At 41.3% G+C, this 18,699-nt stretch overlaps 1 protein-coding gene and 1 pseudogene across 12 annotated transcripts in view; one reads left to right on the top strand and one right to left on the bottom strand.

Moving 5' to 3' along the window:
* Positions 1 to 18,699, top strand: part of Erc1 (ELKS/RAB6-interacting/CAST family member 1) — a 292,052-nt gene that overhangs the window by 169,224 nt on the left and 104,129 nt on the right. The gene's annotated exons all lie outside the window — the stretch shown is intronic.
* Positions 8,380 to 18,080, bottom strand: Timm23-ps6 (translocase of inner mitochondrial membrane 23, pseudogene 6; annotated as a pseudogene).

Below are 18,699 nucleotides of genomic sequence, written 5' to 3'. Positions count from 1 at the left end.
CAAACCTAAGGAGAAGGAACATTTTTATTTGCAAATCCCACAGTGGTCTTCTTTCCTTTTTTATGCTGAAGTTTTGTTAACTATGATTTTTTTTTATTACCCTTTAATGTTAGTCTCTTTCCCCCAAGAAAGAAAATAGATTGAAAGGAGGCAGGACAAAATAATAAAGTAAGAAAGATAATGACTACATTGATTTTAATTTTAAGTCAAATTTAAATGAAGATTTGGACAAGTTGATTCAGTCTCTCCTCTGAATTAAGTTAGCAGTCCCATCTCCTTAATAGTCAGAACAAAGCTTAGAAAACACTTTCATTCCCTTTAAACAAAATTTTATTTGTATTTTTCTTGTTATATGAGTGAGTATTGGTCACATGTGGGCAGGTGCCTAAAGAGGCCAGAGTGTCAGACTCTATGGATCTGGAATTAGAGGTGTTTGTAAGCTACCTCGTGGGGATGCTGGCTACCAAACTTAGATCCTCTGGAAGAGCAGCAAATACTTTTAACTGCTAAACTTCCTCTCTAGCCCCTTCTCATTCCTGATGAGTTTATCAAGCTATTAATTGAGTAGTTCCGAGAATTGATTTGTTCAGGGAAGGGAACAAAAGAGAACTCTGTATTTCCTTGGGAGTCTAGGGCTGTGTGTCCTCCATCCGTCAGCCATGGCCGTCTCTGTCCTGGGCCACTGCTGCCTCCCCCTCACTGGTTCAGCCGTTGGGTCTGACTTTAATGGCCACTTTATGTTTCCTCAACCTTCTACAACCTCACCTAGGAAAGATTTATTTAGCTTACCATTTAGATTTATACCATAAATCTTTAAAGTTAGTTGTAAGTCATTCTGAGAATGGTATGATCTAGTTGGAATTAAATAAGTCACTGCATATTAAGTAAGAGCTTAATAAACAATTAGGAGTATATGAATGCTGTCAGCACACAGGTGAAAAAAAGGTACAAGGACAGAGAGAATGTCACCACAGTCACATTTAAGACTTCCAGGCTTCCCTCGACATAGTGTTGTTATATGGGCAGCACTTAAATTACCCCGTGCATTTGTGAGTTTATTTTCCACAGTAAGCATTAAATACCAGTGTGCCTTCCACCCAAGTGCCTATACCACCTTAACAACACTAAACAACACAGGCAATGTTAAACTCTCTGGAACAGTGGCTCCTCTCTCTTCCTTCCTTCCTTCCTTCCTTCCTTCCTTCCTTCCTTCCTTCCTTCCTTCCTTCCTTCCTTCCTCCCTCTCTCTCTCTCTCTCTCTCTCTCTCTCTCTCTCTCTCTCTCTCTCATAGAATAGAGTTTATTGGAGGCGTAGGAAGGGGGAGTTGAAGAATAGAGGCAGAAGGGACAGAGAAGGAGAGGGTTGGGGAGAGGCCAGGTGGGAATACATGGGGGTAGGAGAGAAACGGGTCAGAGAGAGAAGAGAGTCAGAGAGTGAACAGTGGCTTTCAAATCTTAGGTAATATTTGTTTCCAGACCTCTGTCATTGCTGTATGAATTGCATCCAAAATTGAAACTGCATGTGCTTTAAAATCGCATCAAAGCTTTAATAATATGCCTCTACCATCAAAAAACAGCACGAAGCAAAAAAAGTGTAATCAGTAGGTCCTTATGTTTAAAAATAAGAAACAAGTCACTTTGGGGAACATTGAAGAGGGGAAAAAATAAGGTAACACCAAAATTTTACTCAAATGCTCAATAAAAATAAAATTTGAAAAGCAGTATAGGGTATAAAGGAAACAATCTTGGTAGAAGAAAGTGATTTTTAAGGGACCAGTCTTTAAAATTGAAATGTTTCGTTCAACCTACTCATTACGCAACATCTGAAACATACGTATCAGATGTATATCTTATTTTTCCTCAGTATGACCTTTACCTAGAAAAACTAAAGTTATTCTTGGGATTTTGTTTTCTTTCTTGGCCAACAGTTAGAGATCCAAGACAAAGAAGAAGGGATTTACTAAAATTTAACGTTTCTGAAGTCCAACAAAGAATATTAAAAATGTACACATACCCCTCTTGGGATTGGCATCCGAATTATATTTAATTATTTAGTTCTGGGGACTAGACCTGAGCCTCCAGTATACAGGCAGTCTACAGCCCCAGCTCTTAACATTGTTTCCTTTTTTTTTTTCCAAATGTGGTCTTCCTGAGTTTCGCAGGCTGGCCATAAATTCACTCTGTAGCCCAAGTGGGCTTGAACTAAATCCTGCTGCCTTAACCTTATGTGTAAAGGGAATTACAGATTTGTGCCACTAGGCCTGGTTTAGAAATCATTCTTGATTATATGTATAGTATATTCTCTTCAAGAAAAAAGTATAATTTCACTCTTGGAAGACAGACTGGCAGATCAGAAGTTCTAGGTCATCCTTTTCTACATACCAGTTTAAGGCCAGCCAAAGTCTGGATAATCTGAAATTCGGTCCTAACCCCTCCCCCCCCCCCAAAAAAAAAAAACAACCCAAAACCAAAAATCCGTCACAGCTATAATTTGTAGCTACGATGTGTAATATCTGTTATCTGTACGTTATGTTCTATTTAGTTTCTTATTTCAAATACTTGTGCTGCCATTTGTGAAGGACTTCCTGTGTATCACTCGGTTATCTCTGTACCTGTTAGTCTGCTTCCTGGCACGACCTAGCAGAGACAGCCAGGCTCAACCTGGCTCGAGTCAGCAGGAGTGAGCAGGGCTAACAGGAATGCCCAGCTATGCCTCTCTCGGGGAACTGAAATGAGCTAAGATGAGGACCTACAAGCATTGCACAGCTAGCGCTATAAGCAGGCTTAACTCTGTCCCCGCCATTGTCCCTGGAGTCCTATTTATACCCTCCAAACATTGCGTGTCCTCCATGCGTCCTGTCTAGCATGTGCGTTGGTCTCAGGTGACATCACTCTGCCAATCGTCCCGAGTCTGCTGAAGAGGAAACAAAGTGCAGCACACCACAGAAGGTTTTCTCTATGGCGTCCTGGCAAATGCAGCCCCACTACACAGTGCGAGGCCGATCAATACATGTGTCCACAGCCAAGCATCCTTCATCACGTGTCCTTTCACATACACTGTGCGAGGCCGATCAATACATGTGTCCATAGCAAAGCATCCTTCATCACATGTCCTTTCACATGCTTGCTTTAGCAGAGCATCCTCTCTCCTGTGTCTGCGTCATCATCCTGTCTCTTGTGTCAGTGAAACCTTCACCAGCCATGTGTTTGCCCCAGCAGAACACCATCCAGCTGACTTTCCAAAGAACCCTTAGGCTTCCACTTCAGTGTGGGGTTTGCTTCTAGGTTCTGACATGAATGAGAGAAAGTCCTGCTGGGACTCAAACATAAGACATACACCTAAGACACTGTCCTAGACTGTCACCAAGAAGTCCCATCACATACATGTGTAAGAGATACCCATCCAATTTGAGGAATAATTCTCAGTATAGAAGCATAGACAGTTCTGTGAATTAAGGATGATACTGCAAGATATGACAAGGAGAACTGAGCAGACATCTGGGAAGTAAGAACCTTTAAATGTCAAACAGAAAAGTCAGCCAAGAGCCTCAGCAACACAGTAGATCAGAGGGAAGGAGAAAATAAACAGAGAAAAAGGACATAGCTCTCACTAGTAACCCTGACTATAAATAGTCTTAATTCTTTACTAAAAACACACACTTGCTTAGTGGATAGTATGTCCAATAAAATACTGTCGGTAAGAAGATCATTTCATCTGTGAGGATGTAAACAGAGTGGACAGTCAAAATAAGTGGAGTCCACCAAAATGCAAGGGTAGATATGTAAAGAGGAACCAGTCCTACACATAAACAAGATTAAGCACCACAGGAACAGTAGGTTACTTTAATACCAAGAACTACTCTTTGCAAGGTTAGGAAAAAAAAAAACCCAGAATCCATATGATAACACCAGAAAACATGAGTACCTAAAGAAACCTAGGCGTAAAGCAGTACTGCAGGCATAAGAACACTGTAGCCATTGTGACAGTGCACGTGCTAGTGCCACAAGGGCCGTGGCACGGTGCAGTGTGAGGGATTCAAACCCTCAATAGGTAATAAAAATAAACATTGGAAGCCGGACATAATGGCAGGCACATACCTTAAATCCCAGCACTTAGGAGGCAGAGGCAAGGGCATCTTTCTGAGTTCAAGGCCAGCCTGGTCTGCATAGTGAAACACTGTCTCAGATAAAACCCACTCCAACACAGTCACTTTTCTCTGAAGTTCTGGCACCTGGTAGGTTCACCACACTCCAGCGGAAGGCCACACATTCCAGAGTATAAGAGCAGTACCAACTGTACCTCATGATTGTGGGGGTGTGCGTGTGCATGCATGCATGTGTGTTTTAGACAAAAAAGGATATAAAGTTAGGCTGATAGGTAAGGCAGGTGGATATGACAGGAGGGAAGAATATGATCTAAACACATTGTACAAAATTCTCAAATAGCTATTTTTTTTTTATTTTTTTACAGTCCAGTCATTACCTACCTCTCAGTCCAACCCCCTCCCCCATCCCTCCCCACATAAAGTTCCTCATCTCATTCCTCCTCCTTGTCTCCAAGAGGATGTCCCTACCCCACACTTCCCACCCCTGCCAGGCCTCCCCACTGAGGCCAGACCTGACAGTCGTCTGCTGTATATATGTCTGCTGTATATGTGATATACTCATATCAGCTGGTATATGCTACCTGGTTGATGGCTCTCAGTGTCTGAGAGATCTCAGGGGTTCAGGCCAGTTGAGACTGCTGGTCTTCCTATGGGGTCACCCTCCTCCTCAGCTTCTTCCAGCCTTTCCTTAATTCAACCACAGGGGTCCCTAACTTCAGTCCATTGGTTGGGTGTAGGTATCTGCATCTGTCTTAGTCAGCTACTTGTAGGGCATCTCAAAGGACATGCACACCATAGCATTAATAATAATGTTTCCATTTTTGTCCCTGCAGTTCTTTTAGACAGGAACAATTCTGGGTCAGATTTTTTGACTGTGGAATGGCAACCTCATTCTTTACTTGATACCCTGTCTTTCTGCTGGAGGTGGGCTCTATAAGTTACTCTTCCCACTGTTGGGCATTTCACCTAAGGTTCCTCCCTTTGAGTCCTGAGAGTCTCTCACCTCCCAAGTCTCTGGTACCTTCTAGATTCCCCCACCACCACCTCCTAACCTCCAAGGTTGCATATTTCCGTTCTTTCTGATGGCCTTCAGGCCTTCTCTCCTGTCCTGTCCAATCCCCTCCCACACCAATACCTGATTATGTTTCCCTTTTCCATCTCTCCTCTCCCACCCAGGTTCCTCCCTCCCTTTGCCTCCCACAATTGCTCTCTTCTCCCTCCCAAGTGGGATTGAAGCATTTTCACTTGGGCCCTTCTGCTTGTTAACCTCTTGAGTTCTGTGGATTGCACCCTAGGTATTCTGGGTTTTTTTGTTTGTTTGTTTGTTTGTTTGTTTTGTTTTGTTTTTTGGGGGTTCTTTTTTTTTGGTTGTTGTTGTTTGTTTGGGTTTTTTGTTTTTTGGTTTTTCTTTTTCTTTTGGCTAATACCCACTTAGTAGGAACATACTGTGTTTGTCCTTTTGGGTCTGAGTTACCTCACTTAGGATGATATTTTCTAGTTCCATCCATTTGTCTGCAAAACTCATGATGTCCTCGTTCATAATAGCTGAATAGTATTCCATTGTGTAAATGAACCACATTTTCTGTATCCATTCTTCCACTGGGGGACATCTGGGTTGTTTCTAGCCTCTGTCTATCACAAATAAGGCCTCTATGAACATGTGCCCCTGTGGTATGTTGGGGCATCTTTTGGGTATATGCCCAAGAGTGGTATAGCTGGGTCTTCAGGTAGGTCTATTTCTAGTTTTCTGAGGATCCTCCAGACAGATTTCCAGAGTGATTGCACAAGTTTGCAATCTTACCAACAATGGAGGCATGTTTCTCTTGTCCACATTCTCCCCAACATGTGCTGTCACCTGAGTGTTTGATCTTAGCCATCAAATAGCTAATTTTAAAATGGAAACAAAAACCTGTCTTAGATAAAGGGTCATTTCTTCAATAACTACTGTGGGGGAAGTGGATATCCACATGTAGACCCTTATCTGATTCTTCTTTGAGATAGATTGTGACTATAAAACCTACAACATATTTGAAAATACTAAAGACGCCTGAAGATATTCTTAAAGGCAAAGATTTTGTACATAAGACTCCAAAACTATAATGAGCAAAAGCAATAATTGATCACTGGAATTACATCCAAAGGTTCTGCCCAGTAAAGCAGGTGTAGTGAAGAGGCCACTTGCAGAATCATACAGAGGATTCAAACATGTAGGGAATCCCATTTATACAGTAATGTTAATGCTAATAGATACACTATAACAGGTATGAAAATGCTAATAGATACACTATAATGCTCTATAGCAGGTATGAAAGTGAAGGAGAAAGGCAGATTAGGTCCACATAGTTGTAGTAAGCAAAGGGAAACCTAGAAAGCATTACAAAGTTTTCAGTATGTTATCAAAGCATATCATATAGTAAGTTTAGAAGTTTTATTCAGCCTCTATATGTGAAATTCTCAAAGGTCTTTTTAAAGTATAAAACGTGACTGAAAGTAATTCAAGAATATCTGATGGACTAGATAGATGTATATAGCCATGGTGAATCAGTCAAACCTTCAGACGCTTTTTTATAACCCAATTTACATTTTCAACATCATCCTACTCACAATTGCAGTGGCTTCTCTGTGGAATCTGAGAAACAATAGGAAATGCACATTCAGACAGAGGCCACAGCAGCCTAGAGCATATTTGAGAAGAAACAGTAAGTTCATGTTACTTGTATTTACAAACATGCAAGAAATTTTCTGGGTAGAAATGCTGCTGAGCTGAGAGCCAGGTGGTTGGTACTTAGCAGCAGCAAACACTGAGCCTTTAAGTGTAGCCTTCAGTTCCCAGGTAACAGTATAGCATGGGTCTGCAGAGGACCAAAGAGAATGATCTTGCTTCTCCACATCTCCTGGGTGTGTCTCTGGTTTAGCGCTGTCCTTGTTGGACCCTCCCTTCACTGCACATCCACTCTGCCCCTCCCTTGCCTGCCTGGCTTAGCTTTTTCTATGATTGCCATTTGTTGCAAGGGTTTACAGAGTGCCTTTGTCTAACGCTGACTGCTAGAATCCGTATTCTAACTTGTAAGAGTCAGTGAGCACAAGAGTCTCTTAGAGAAAGTGTTTATTTTGGTAAAAGACAAAACACTAGAAATAGAAACCCATCGCTTCTCAGCCTTTTGGCTAAGATCAAGTGTAGAAATAGAAACCCTCCGTCCTCCTTCCCCTCCCCCTCCCCCTTCCCCCCTCCCCTTCCCCCTCCCCCACCCATCCCCCCTCTCCCTTTGTCTTCCCTTTCCCTCTTTCTCTCCCTAACCTCCCCTCTCTCCTTTCCTTTGGGCTTCTGGGTTGCTGTGTAGCACTGGCTAGCTTTTGAACTTGTGGAAACCCAAATAAATGCCACCACAGAAAGCTTGCACCACCACATTCAGCGAGAAACATGCATATACATCATGGCTTCCTCTGGTACAACATGAACTATACTGAAGTCTCATTTAATTTGCACTTATTTTCTCTTTTCATCTTTGACAGTGATCAGTATAGGTCACATTACTGAACTGAATTAAAGTACTACTCAGACAGTTTTGTAGTACATGAGTTATTTTAGAACAGTTTTTTCTAACAAGTTGCTTGTTAGTTTAAGTTCCCACTCTTCTTGACGATCTAAATGTAATTATTTTATACGTATTTTTTGGGGAACCCTCAGAAGTTCCATATTGTAGTTGGTCCTCCAGAAATTTTTCCTTAGATATATTTCTGACTCTTATTTGCACATTTTATCCCCACTCCTCAAAATAACCTATTACGTTATAACCATGTTATTCTTATTTTCCCCTTTACACTATTTTGGTTTTGTTTAAAAACTGTTAGATGTTTGGAACATTTTATGTTATTTTGCCCCCCCCCCATTTTCACCCTTTATTTGGAAAACAGGGCAACATTAAGTTTTAGATTTTAAAATGAATTAACAAGGTAATAAAAGTATGACCTAACTTTGAAAGCTAAGTGGTTTCCCAGGTTGGGGGTAGGAGGTGCAAGATCACCTCCAGTGGAGAAGAGAACACATACTCAGTGAGCCACCAAAAAGTTTGGCTTCCTTTCACTGAGGGCAAGCATTCACTGAGGGCAAGCATTCACTGAGGGCAAGCATTCACTGAGGGCAAGCAGTGCAGTCCAGGCTAAGCATCCACGATCTTTGTCACAGCAACTCAGTCTCCAATTGTTCAAAGTAATTGTAGGTACAAGAGAGAAAGCAACTCCAGACTGACTTATTAATTGATCTGGATGACTGTTAGGTTTCCCCCATTCCTGAGGTGGCAAAAATCTTCAGAGTGACTTGGAGCAGGGAACCTTTCATGTGCTCCAGTTGTTAAACAGTGCATAGACACTGGTGAGTGTCAGTCCTGCCGGGCCACCACGTGCTATTCCTTGGAGACCACCTATATATTTATATAACATTCCTGTCATGGTCCCAGCTGCTACTGTGTCGAGGTCATCTTCTGCACCCCGTGTTTTCTCAATGATAACACCAAAAGCACTATAGAGCAAAGCCAGGGGACCTAGAGTATTAGCCCAAAGTGCCCCTTGCCTCGTCTCCATATTAAAAACCTGTACATTTCTTGGTTTGGACCAGGTTTCCTTCAATCCTAAACAAAACCTGTTCATTGCCCTGAATGCAGCCCCGTCATGCAGCATCCTCAATGGTGAAGAAAGCTGGTGCAACTCTGCCTCGGGGTCACTAGCTCCAGTTGGCAAAATAAATCCTCATCATCCTGAACGAGATGGCTGTGGAGCCACATTTAAATAAGGAGACGGGGTTCATAGCAGGATGGTGACCAAATCAGCATTCTAGTAACCCACTCCGCCTGCTCAGAAGAAGCCACTGGTTGATTTGTTGCCATTTCCTCTGCTACCCTCCAAAATGTCGCAGCAAACTGCAGTGGACTTCCTACCACCCGCTCAAGCCAGGGCCGTGTGCTAGACAGTGTCCGCACAGCAACAATGGGAAGGCCCTCGTTGCTACTGCCACCTTCACACTCTTAATTTTGCCTTTTAAAGTCCTCCCACCTTCTTTACTCTGAAGGCTCACACCAAATCTTATTAAAAAAAAAAGTAAAAATACTTTTGTTACGTTGTGCACATCACATGCATGCAGTGCCCTAAGGGGCCAGAAGAGGGCATCAGATCTCCCTGGAAACTAGAGTGATCTCAGGTGGGTTCTGGAAACCAAACCCAGGTCTTGTGCTGAAAACAACAGGAGCTCTTGTCTGCTGAGCTGTCTCTCCATCTCCCGCCCACTGGTTTTGGACTCACTGCATGCCCCCAAAATTCTGATAAGGGTTATGAGTAAGATAAAATATGGGTAAACAAATTCAGATGCTCTCTTCCCTGCATTTGAAGAGCTCACACACAGGCACACACTGTCTTCTGAAGAGTGACCATGCTCCCCAGCAGAGCACCGAGTTGTGTAGCCGAATACTGATAAAATAGCCGTTGTGGGTGAAAATTACCTTTCAGTAAACTATGATGTTCACAGTTTGAAATTATACACTGGGATATTTGGCATATGGAAAATTACTTAATTTAGTTTTTCTTATGGTAAGCCTGTCTCGTTACAACCCCAAGTTTCCTGTGTGCCTAAGTAGACTGGACACCTCAGTATAGTCTTTCTTCATCACCTGTTAGTGATTGTGATAGTTCGTTGCTGCTGTATTTACTCTTGTAAATACAGTGTATAGTGGAGCAAATCTCTTCAGTCTTCTTTGCCAGTGCCATCTGGAACCTTTACACTCTTTTACGGTGCTGAATAGCTCTTTGAAGACGTCCTTAGGAAATTTTAATAGGAATTTGCATTGTTTTTACAGACTGATTTAGGAAAACTGTGGTCTTTTATAGCATGGAGTCCTGCCATCGGCTGCGTCTGTTTGATAAACTCTCCTTTGTGGCTCCAGTTTGTACTTTGCTCATTGCTCACAGGAAGGTTTGATTCAGGAGGGCAGCCGGTCCCATCAGGAAGCAGCAAGGGATGACCGCTGCTGTCTCTCTTCCTTCCTCCTTTTTGTGCTGCCCACATTTGGGATGGGCCCTCACACAGCAGTTAACGAAGTCTAGGATGTCACGGTTCCACCCAGAAGTTAATCTCCTAGGTGATTCTAGTTCTTGTCACATTGGTAGTATTAACCGACACAGTGACTTTAATTAACATCTTGTGTATTTTTCTCAGCATCATTCTTAAATTTTATGTGCTAGGTTTATTCCTAAATAACATTTGGTCCTGATATGACACAAGTTTTTTTTTTCTTTTAAAATTTCTAATTATGTTACTGCAGATACATAGAAAGGCTGCACTTAAAAACTCACCATGAAAAGTGAGGAGTAGCTCGGCTGGTCGAGTGCTTTAGCGGACTCACTGCTAGCCCTCTGCTGGCTCTGGGCCTCTCAGTATGACGCTCTTCTGTCTTGGTGAAGCTTCCATTCTTGGAGTGTGTGGGGAATGAAACCCAGGGTAGCTCCTGAGCTAAGTCTCAGTCACTGAAACACACACACACACACACACACACACACACACACACACACACACACCCCATCCTTCCAAGTGCTTTTGTTGCTAGTGAGTCTTACTTTCCCCAGTTGTGAGGGGATGTTTCTGTGGCACTACCTGTTTACTTCAGGGCAGCTTCCTGCTCTCTCTGTGATAACCCAGGATATCTACTACTGGATTTTCCATATTAATTTCTGTACATGAGACTCTGTATCTCTCTTTTGTGTATTTGAATTTACCATGATTTTCTACCCATCGCCTTCTGTTACTCCCCAGAACCAGCTTTACAGTGCTCACGCAAGTTTTTCTAACATAATCTGTTTTTACAGATAGAACCAACACCTTTGACTTTCTTTAACATTCATTTCTTTAATATTCCATTTTGTTCGGTGCTGTGGCCTTACCTTTCAGAACACAGAGGGAGGCTTTCTAAGTTAGCTGAGTTCACTGGGTCTTTCAGAAATGCTCCAAGCTAAAGTAAATTTACTTTCTTCATATTTTCCCCCTTCATTTCCCTTGTAAATGTTTCTTGCCTATTATTTTACACATTTAATTTTCCATTTTGAAGACTTAAACATTCATTGAATGAGTTTGGTTCCTGAATTTTAGAGAGAGTATCTGTTGTCAAAATGTTGCCATTGCCTATGGGATGGATAAATTGCAACCCCGTGAACCACAGTTTATGTGGAAAAGCAGCATAAAGACAATGATGAAGGATGGACTTTATATGCTCGTTATACTTCTGAAGTGTTATTGTGTGCTCTAAGTTTCAGCAAGGCTTTCTTCTGCTTGAAACTTTTCTCTTTACTTAAACTTTATGTGTCTTGTGGAATAGTTTATTTATTCAGTATTCTTTAAAGAAAAAAAGTCTCTTAGTGTTCCCAGCCTGCTCATAATGTCCAGCTCCCGTTGCTTTGGCTCAGAGTTCTAGTATACCTCATGATAAACACCTTCGTATCTCATTCTATCCTCAACTCCGTGAGCTCTAGGAGCAGGCTCAGAGAGGGAGCATACTGTGCTTTTTAAATGAGCCATGACAGGCCTGGGGGTGGAGCTCACTGCTGGGAAGTAGACCAGGTGGCATTAAAGGGACCATTCCATATGGTAATTGCTTCACACATTAATATTGAACTAGAACTGCAGCCTAAAGAAGCAGTCCGCGTGCAGCTTCTCATTCCTGGGAGTGAGAACAGTCATACAAGGCTTGCGTATTTGCATCTCAGCAGTCATAGTACACAGGAAGACATGCCTTTTTATTTCTAGGTCTACTTGTTTTAATTTATTAGCTTTTTGACAAGATCACTGTGATTAAGTACTTTAATATTTCAATTCTGATACCACGAGATAAACTGAACTGTTACTATAAAGAACTTACTGAAATAAAATATGTAATATGGAGTTGATATCATCAGAAAGTTTGTTGACAAGGACAGATAGATACACATGCTATATCAGATTATCATGGTTAGAATGTGTCTAAGTGATTACACAATTGCAAACCAGTATGCTTACAAACAACAGAACATAATTTCTCTCCATGATTGTAGGCGGGCGATTTTGCACTCAAAACCTAGCAAGCACCACACTTGGAAGTGCTGCTTCTGAGCAAGAACACCTAGACACCTTTCTGACTGCCAGTGCTCAAGTGTTCTCTCTGCCACGAGAAGGTGGCTGCTTCTGCAAACCTCAGGTTTTGTCAGGCTCTCTGGATTAATCTTGAAAAGAAAGATAAAATCAGTATTGTTTTTCCAGACAATAACTGTCAGGCCAAAGGTTGTTTTTTTGGTTTTTTATTTTTGTTTTTTGTTTGTTTGTTTTGATTAATAAATAAAGGAATAATTCAACTTAAGAAGGATTTTTATAAAATAACTTGTTTGTGATTTTACTCTTGAGTTAAGGTTTATTTTCTTTTTTCAAACTTCTGTCTCTTTTTGGTGCTGTGCAAAATACTCTAGGCCCTATACTTAACATACTTTTCAGTATTCGGATATATGGACTGTATGTGGAATTTTATGTGATGTATTTCTCTGTGCTGAGCTCTTCAGACTGTTGGTTTCCAAGGTGTTTATTTTCTCTGGTTACTTTTTTGCCCTCTAACCACTTTTTGTTTTCTGTGCATCTCCATATCCTGCTAATGAGTACATTGTCACTTTCAAAGCACAAGGAGGTTCAAGGAGGTTCCAGAGCTGTGTTTTATGTTTATTTTATTTTTTGCTAATGAGAGAATGGCTTTATAGTAATCAGTCCCTGTTTGGGTAAGATTCTGGCTCATTAAAATTAGAAGTTAGAAGCAAGCATTTTATAAATTGCTGTTCCGGTTAGATTAATGTCCACTGCTGTCTTCCTCCTCCATCTTTAAAACACTATTGTAAAAAGAGGCTTTCAGCCTGTAGGGTGCTATGTGTTTCATTGACTAGAATGGAATTAATCTATAAGGAGAAAAGCATGGTACCTCCCTGTATTCTAGTGTACATTTGAAAAATCATGGACCCTGGCAACTCTGTTGACTATAGTTCTCCTCTTAACACTGAAAACAGGAGGAGATAAATCTCAAAGGTCATTATTGTGTAGGCCACTGTGCCTGTGTCAGCTTTGTTTAAGTGCATTAAAAATATCAGTGTTGCTTTTAAACAGAATCCAAGTCTGTGACAGGGATAGATACACTGTGATACCAAATAGTTGTCAAATTGTAAGTTTTGTGGTGGAGATTGTGTTTATTCTTTAGCTGTAGGATTGTGGTGTGAATTGTAGTGACTGTTCAGTCAGCAAATTTCCCTTGGATGTTAGAATGTTGCAGCAGATTAGCAGAAGAGAAAGACCCAGGGTGGAAAAGCCTGTGTGTGTTGTGTGTGGGGAGGGTTGTGACCAGTTACATTAAAGTGAAGAAATTTTATTATTTTAAATTTTATTATTTACTCAAGCTTTTTATGGTTAGGAACACAATAACAGTACTTGGAATTTCTGAACTTTTAGGTGATGGGTTTTGTCATATTGTTTTCTAAAGGAAAATGATGTTTTCTTATTAGAACACTAGTTTCCAGAAACTTTTGATTCTAGCATAGTCAGCAAATTTCCCATGATTCCTTGGCCAAAATAAACACCAAACATTTCCTAACAGTACCTGGACTCTTACATTTAAATGTGCCCTAACAGTTTTGTAATCATTTCAAAATACAGAGATGCATTTAATAATATATTGTAATAAAATGCTTTCATTTTAAAACATCACTACTTAGATGCTTGTTGAGTGCTGTATAGTTAAGCCTATGCACAATATTGAATGCTTATTTCTTGATCCACAGAGATTTTTGTTCATTGTGGGGCTGAACATTTAAAATTGTATTTCTACAATCAGAATGCCTATACCCCCTAAATCACTCCCTTGAGATTTCACCCCTATAGTTCTATTAATAGGAATGGGCTTCTGCAATGGATCATGCTGGTAAAGCCCATTCTTGTGATTGGTTCCTTACAGAGCACTCATAGACTCCATGTATCCTTTCCACCCTGTGAGAAAAACAACGAGAAGGTGACATCCGTGACCCCGTGGGCCCATCTGTGATCTTATGCTTTGTTGCTTCCAGAGCTGCCAACAGTTTATTTTTGGTCATTTATGAGATTTCTGCAGCTTTTATGATTTGATTGAGGCTATGATCCTAGAGATTAAACCTAGGGTCTCAGGAATGCTGGGTAAGCATTATGCCACACCTTCAACCACCATAGTTTATAGTTTTGTTATAGCAGCCCAAACATACACCAGCCATTGAAAACTTCACAAAGATAGACTAATGTAGCATAATCCTACATTGGACAGGTAATTTGTACACCATCTGACCTCTTACTGTGCTTCACCCAGCATTTACAATAGTCCACAGTAACTTGTGAGTTCCTTGGGATAGTACCAGTACACAATTTGGAAACATGTTCACATTGTAGAAAAAGAGATTATCTAATTGTACATATTTATGACATTTTAGTTTAGAAGTTATCAGTATGTCAGAACGTAGGAGAAAGGATTAAATGTGTATCAGTCTGACAACAGAATGATCTTGAATCTTTTCCTACTTGCATGGAGACAGCATGACATATTAACTAAGGCCAATGCTTTCCCGTGTCATGATGTTATGTTCTTTAATTCTAAACCCATTATTTGTTATATAATCTCTCTCTCACACACACACACACACACACACACACACACACACACACACACACACACACACACACACTAAATGATGCCACATTGGTCAGCTCTAGTTACTGCTGTGAAATACTTGAGAGTCTAAAGGAGAGGTTTATTTTGGCTCATGGGCTCAGAGGTTTCAGCAGCCTCTGTCCTTGGTTCCTTGGTTTAGTTCCTCTAGGCTCCTGATAAGATATAGTGGAGAAGACATGGCAGAGGAAAGGTGGTCCTGTTACTTGCTGCCAGAATGTAGAGAGAGGAGGCTTCAAGGTCTCCCTTCCACCAGAACCCCCACCTAAATGTTTCAATGCCTCCTAACAGTACATCAGCTGCATACATTCCTTCACACGAGCCTTTGGGAATCATTTCAGATGTAAACAGTAAACAATGCTCATTCATAGTGGCATTTGCTTCTCCCTTCCTCCTTTCTCTACTCCTTCCCTCCCTCCCTCCCTGCCTCCCTCCCTGCCTCCCTCCTTCCCTCCCTGCCTCCCTCCCTCCCTCCCTGCCTTCCCTCCCTCCCTCCCTCCCTCCCTCCCTCCCTCCCTCCCTCCTTCCAGTTGAAGATAATTCCATTTTAAAGCACTGTTCTTAGGACTCACCTAACTGACAGAAACTAATTATAATTAAGAGCATAGAACTCTGGGCCCCAACTGGACTTTAAAGTGGGCTTCACTATTTTTCTTTTTTGGAAGTTTCCTGTGTCTAACTGTAAAATCAGAAATAGGACCTGGTATTAAGAGAAATAATACATATAAAACTCTTAAAACATCACTTGATTGTGAGTTATTATTGGAGTCTCCACAGTCTAAAGGCTAGGATGTATGGGAGTTAGAGAAAAGCCGTAGTAAGCCACGTGATACTGTATCTACAAGGGCTGGTTTCTTAGCAATGAAGTTCTGATGATTTTTCTAACATCCTAGACAAATCAAGACTTGACTAAGTACTCTTTAGGTCAGAATTTCTTGGAAATGGTAGCGGTCTGTGATATGAAATTGCAAATGCTATCCACTGTGTGTCTAGAAATGAGTAATTACTTCACAAGGTTACCAATAGTCCTCTGGCTATTTCACTTGACCAGTTATGCATTCTCTTCCTATGCAGACAAGTTTGCACAGGAAAAAAATGTTTTTACTTATAAATGGCATGAAATTTGATTAGGTTTGAGTAATAGAAAAGCTTTTCCATTCATTGGCTGCAGATGATTGAATTTCTACTGTGTAGCATTAAATATTCCTGTTCCCCAGCCTCACCGTTTGGAAACTACTTCCTTTCCTCCTCAGCAGCGTCTTATGCAGTGTAGACGGGGTGGGAGGCAGAATTTCTCCTCCTAGTGTGACCTTTCTGCTGTGAGTGGCTGCTGTCTACGTTCTTCATCCACAGCCAGGAATGGAGCTCTTGACATCTCCTGGTGCTGCCCACCACCTTCTGGCACAATCCACCTTTGTCAAGGAAGTAGAAGAGTATGTTTGACTTGTAGATATGTCTTCTGTTGTCTCAGGTTGATCCTTTTCTTGATTCTTGATTCAGTTTACTTTTGTGCTGGGTCATCACTGTATTGATGAGCTGCTCTTTCTTCCACATGAGTCTATTTGAAGTTTCCTCTCAGTTCAACACTAAGGAAACACAGCTGTCAGGCAACACGGTGGCTACTGAAATGAGCAGTTTTTAAAAGAAAAATTACAAATGGCTAATACCTACTCAAAAGTACTCAAATTCCCTAGCTAAGAGGAAAGACAAAACTATCATCACAAACCAGTCTATCATCAAGAAATCTGAGAAGAAATGTTAGAGAGAATGTGAAGGAAGCCCTCTTCACTGCTAGCATAGTACCAATCAATACTGTATCGAAGTCAGTTTGGAGGTTTTCAATAAACTACCTTATGACCCAGCTCTTCCACTCCTGGGTGTATACCCAGAGAACTCCATTATAAACCCATATTAATCGGTGCTCTATTTACAAGGAAATAGAAAAGGCCTTCACAAGCCCGTGTGCATACCTAGCTTACTGTGTCCCCTTGCATTGCCCCAGATTGTATTCTAAAGTGGACAGGGGAGTATTTACTTATCTGCTGCTGTGGTAAAAGAGCACAGCCAAAAGCAACTTGTAGAAGAAGTTAGGGGTCTTAGGGATCCAGAAGTCCGTCTTGGTGAGTAATCATGGCCAGAAGGAGCAGGAAGCTGAGGGTCACATCTTTTACAGCAAATACATAGAAATGGGGCAAGGCTATGTGCACTCAAGCTAGTCCCTAATGACATTTCCTCCAACAAGGCTGCACCTCCTCAACTCAGCTCCACGAGCTGGAGACCCCAGTGTCAAATGCTCAAGCCTATGGTGGGCATTCTACTTCCAGCCACTATCGACACAGAGAGGTAACTTTGTTTTTCAAAACAGGGTTTCTCTGTGGCCTGGCTTCTCTGGAGCTTACAGTATAGACCAAGCCAGCTTCAAACTCACAGTGGCCTGCCCACCTCTGTTTCCTGAGCTCTGAAATTAAAGGCATGTACTTCCACTATTTAGCTAGGTAAATCTTTAGACTAAAACTTATGAGTTTCTGTTTGTTGGTTTATTGTACATGTGTCTGTCTGTTGTGTCTGTGTGTGATATGTCACGTACATGCATGATAACTTGCCTAATGGCCTAGCGCGTTAATAGTCTGTCTACTGTCTATTGGATTTTAGGCAGGAAACACCATACCTAGTAGCTGCTTTGTTTTCCCCAGTGCTGAGGATTAAACCAAAGGCCTTAGCTATAGGCAAATACTTGAAGGCCCCACGTGGTGTGCATCTCTGTCAGCTCAGCACTCATGCAGGAGGATCCCGTGACCTCAAACCCTGACTCACCTACTCGGAGGGCCAATCAGGACTTCATAGCAAAGACCTGTCTCTGAAAAGAGGAGAAAAAAAAAAAGAAACCAAGTACTGAGTTACTAGACTCCCTACTTTCCTCCTGCTGTTTTCCCTATGAAATATTCCGTTTGTTTGTATTCTAGTCTTGTGTGTAATGGAATAGAGGAGACAGGTACTGGGCTTGAATTTACAGAACGACTCAGTGAATCATGACCTTTCCTGTCACTTTTTCAAGTGGTAGCAAACATAGAACCCTTGGCTTCTAATGGGAAACATCTCTTACAGGCCAACAGATGCTGTCAGCCTGAGTCAGTGCTGGTGTATGTGCTTCTGTTATGTATCTAAGACGTTCTGTGACAAACTTCTACTTAACACATCACCAGATTGAGACTTAACCATACCAGTCGATGCCCGGCATGTACTCAAAGCAGGTATTCGATTACTCAAATAAACTGTATGCTAACTTGTTGAGTTAGCTTACTTAGTTTGTTTCTTGTCAAACTTTTTTTTATTCTGCTTACTCGCGAAACTATAATTATGTATTTTTATAATTGTATATCCCAATGATGATCTTATATGAAAAGATATATTTTTATGAAACTTAATGTTGAATATTTTAGAAAAGAAATATGGGTAAGCCATTAAAATACTGTGTTTTGACAGCTAGGTCCAAGTCCTGACTACTTTTGAGGCTGAGGCAGAAGAACAGCTTGACCCGAGGAGCTTAATGTCAGCCTGGGCAGCATATTGCAATTCACATCCAAAAGTAAAGATCAGAGGGGAGCTAGCTTTCTCTGAGTTAGATAAGAGACAAGATACTGGCACTCTTCATTTTCAGTGCTTGAAACTGGAATTACTTTTAAATGCCTTTAAGATGAGTGAAAGTTAGATGTATTAAAAAATATGGTCAAAGCAAAACAAATACAGTGAGCTGAGTCATTGGGTCATACAGTGTGATGTGGACCAACCCTAAGCAAAGCAGTGGACATTAATGTGTACTCTGGCGTGCTAGTGAGGGTATTAGTCAGCTGGTCGAT

Source organism: Rattus norvegicus, chromosome 4 (assembly GCF_036323735.1).
Source record: "Rattus norvegicus strain BN/NHsdMcwi chromosome 4, GRCr8, whole genome shotgun sequence".
NCBI lineage: Eukaryota > Metazoa > Chordata > Mammalia > Rodentia > Muridae > Rattus > Rattus norvegicus.
This window is presented reverse-complemented; position numbering and strand designations above follow the sequence as displayed.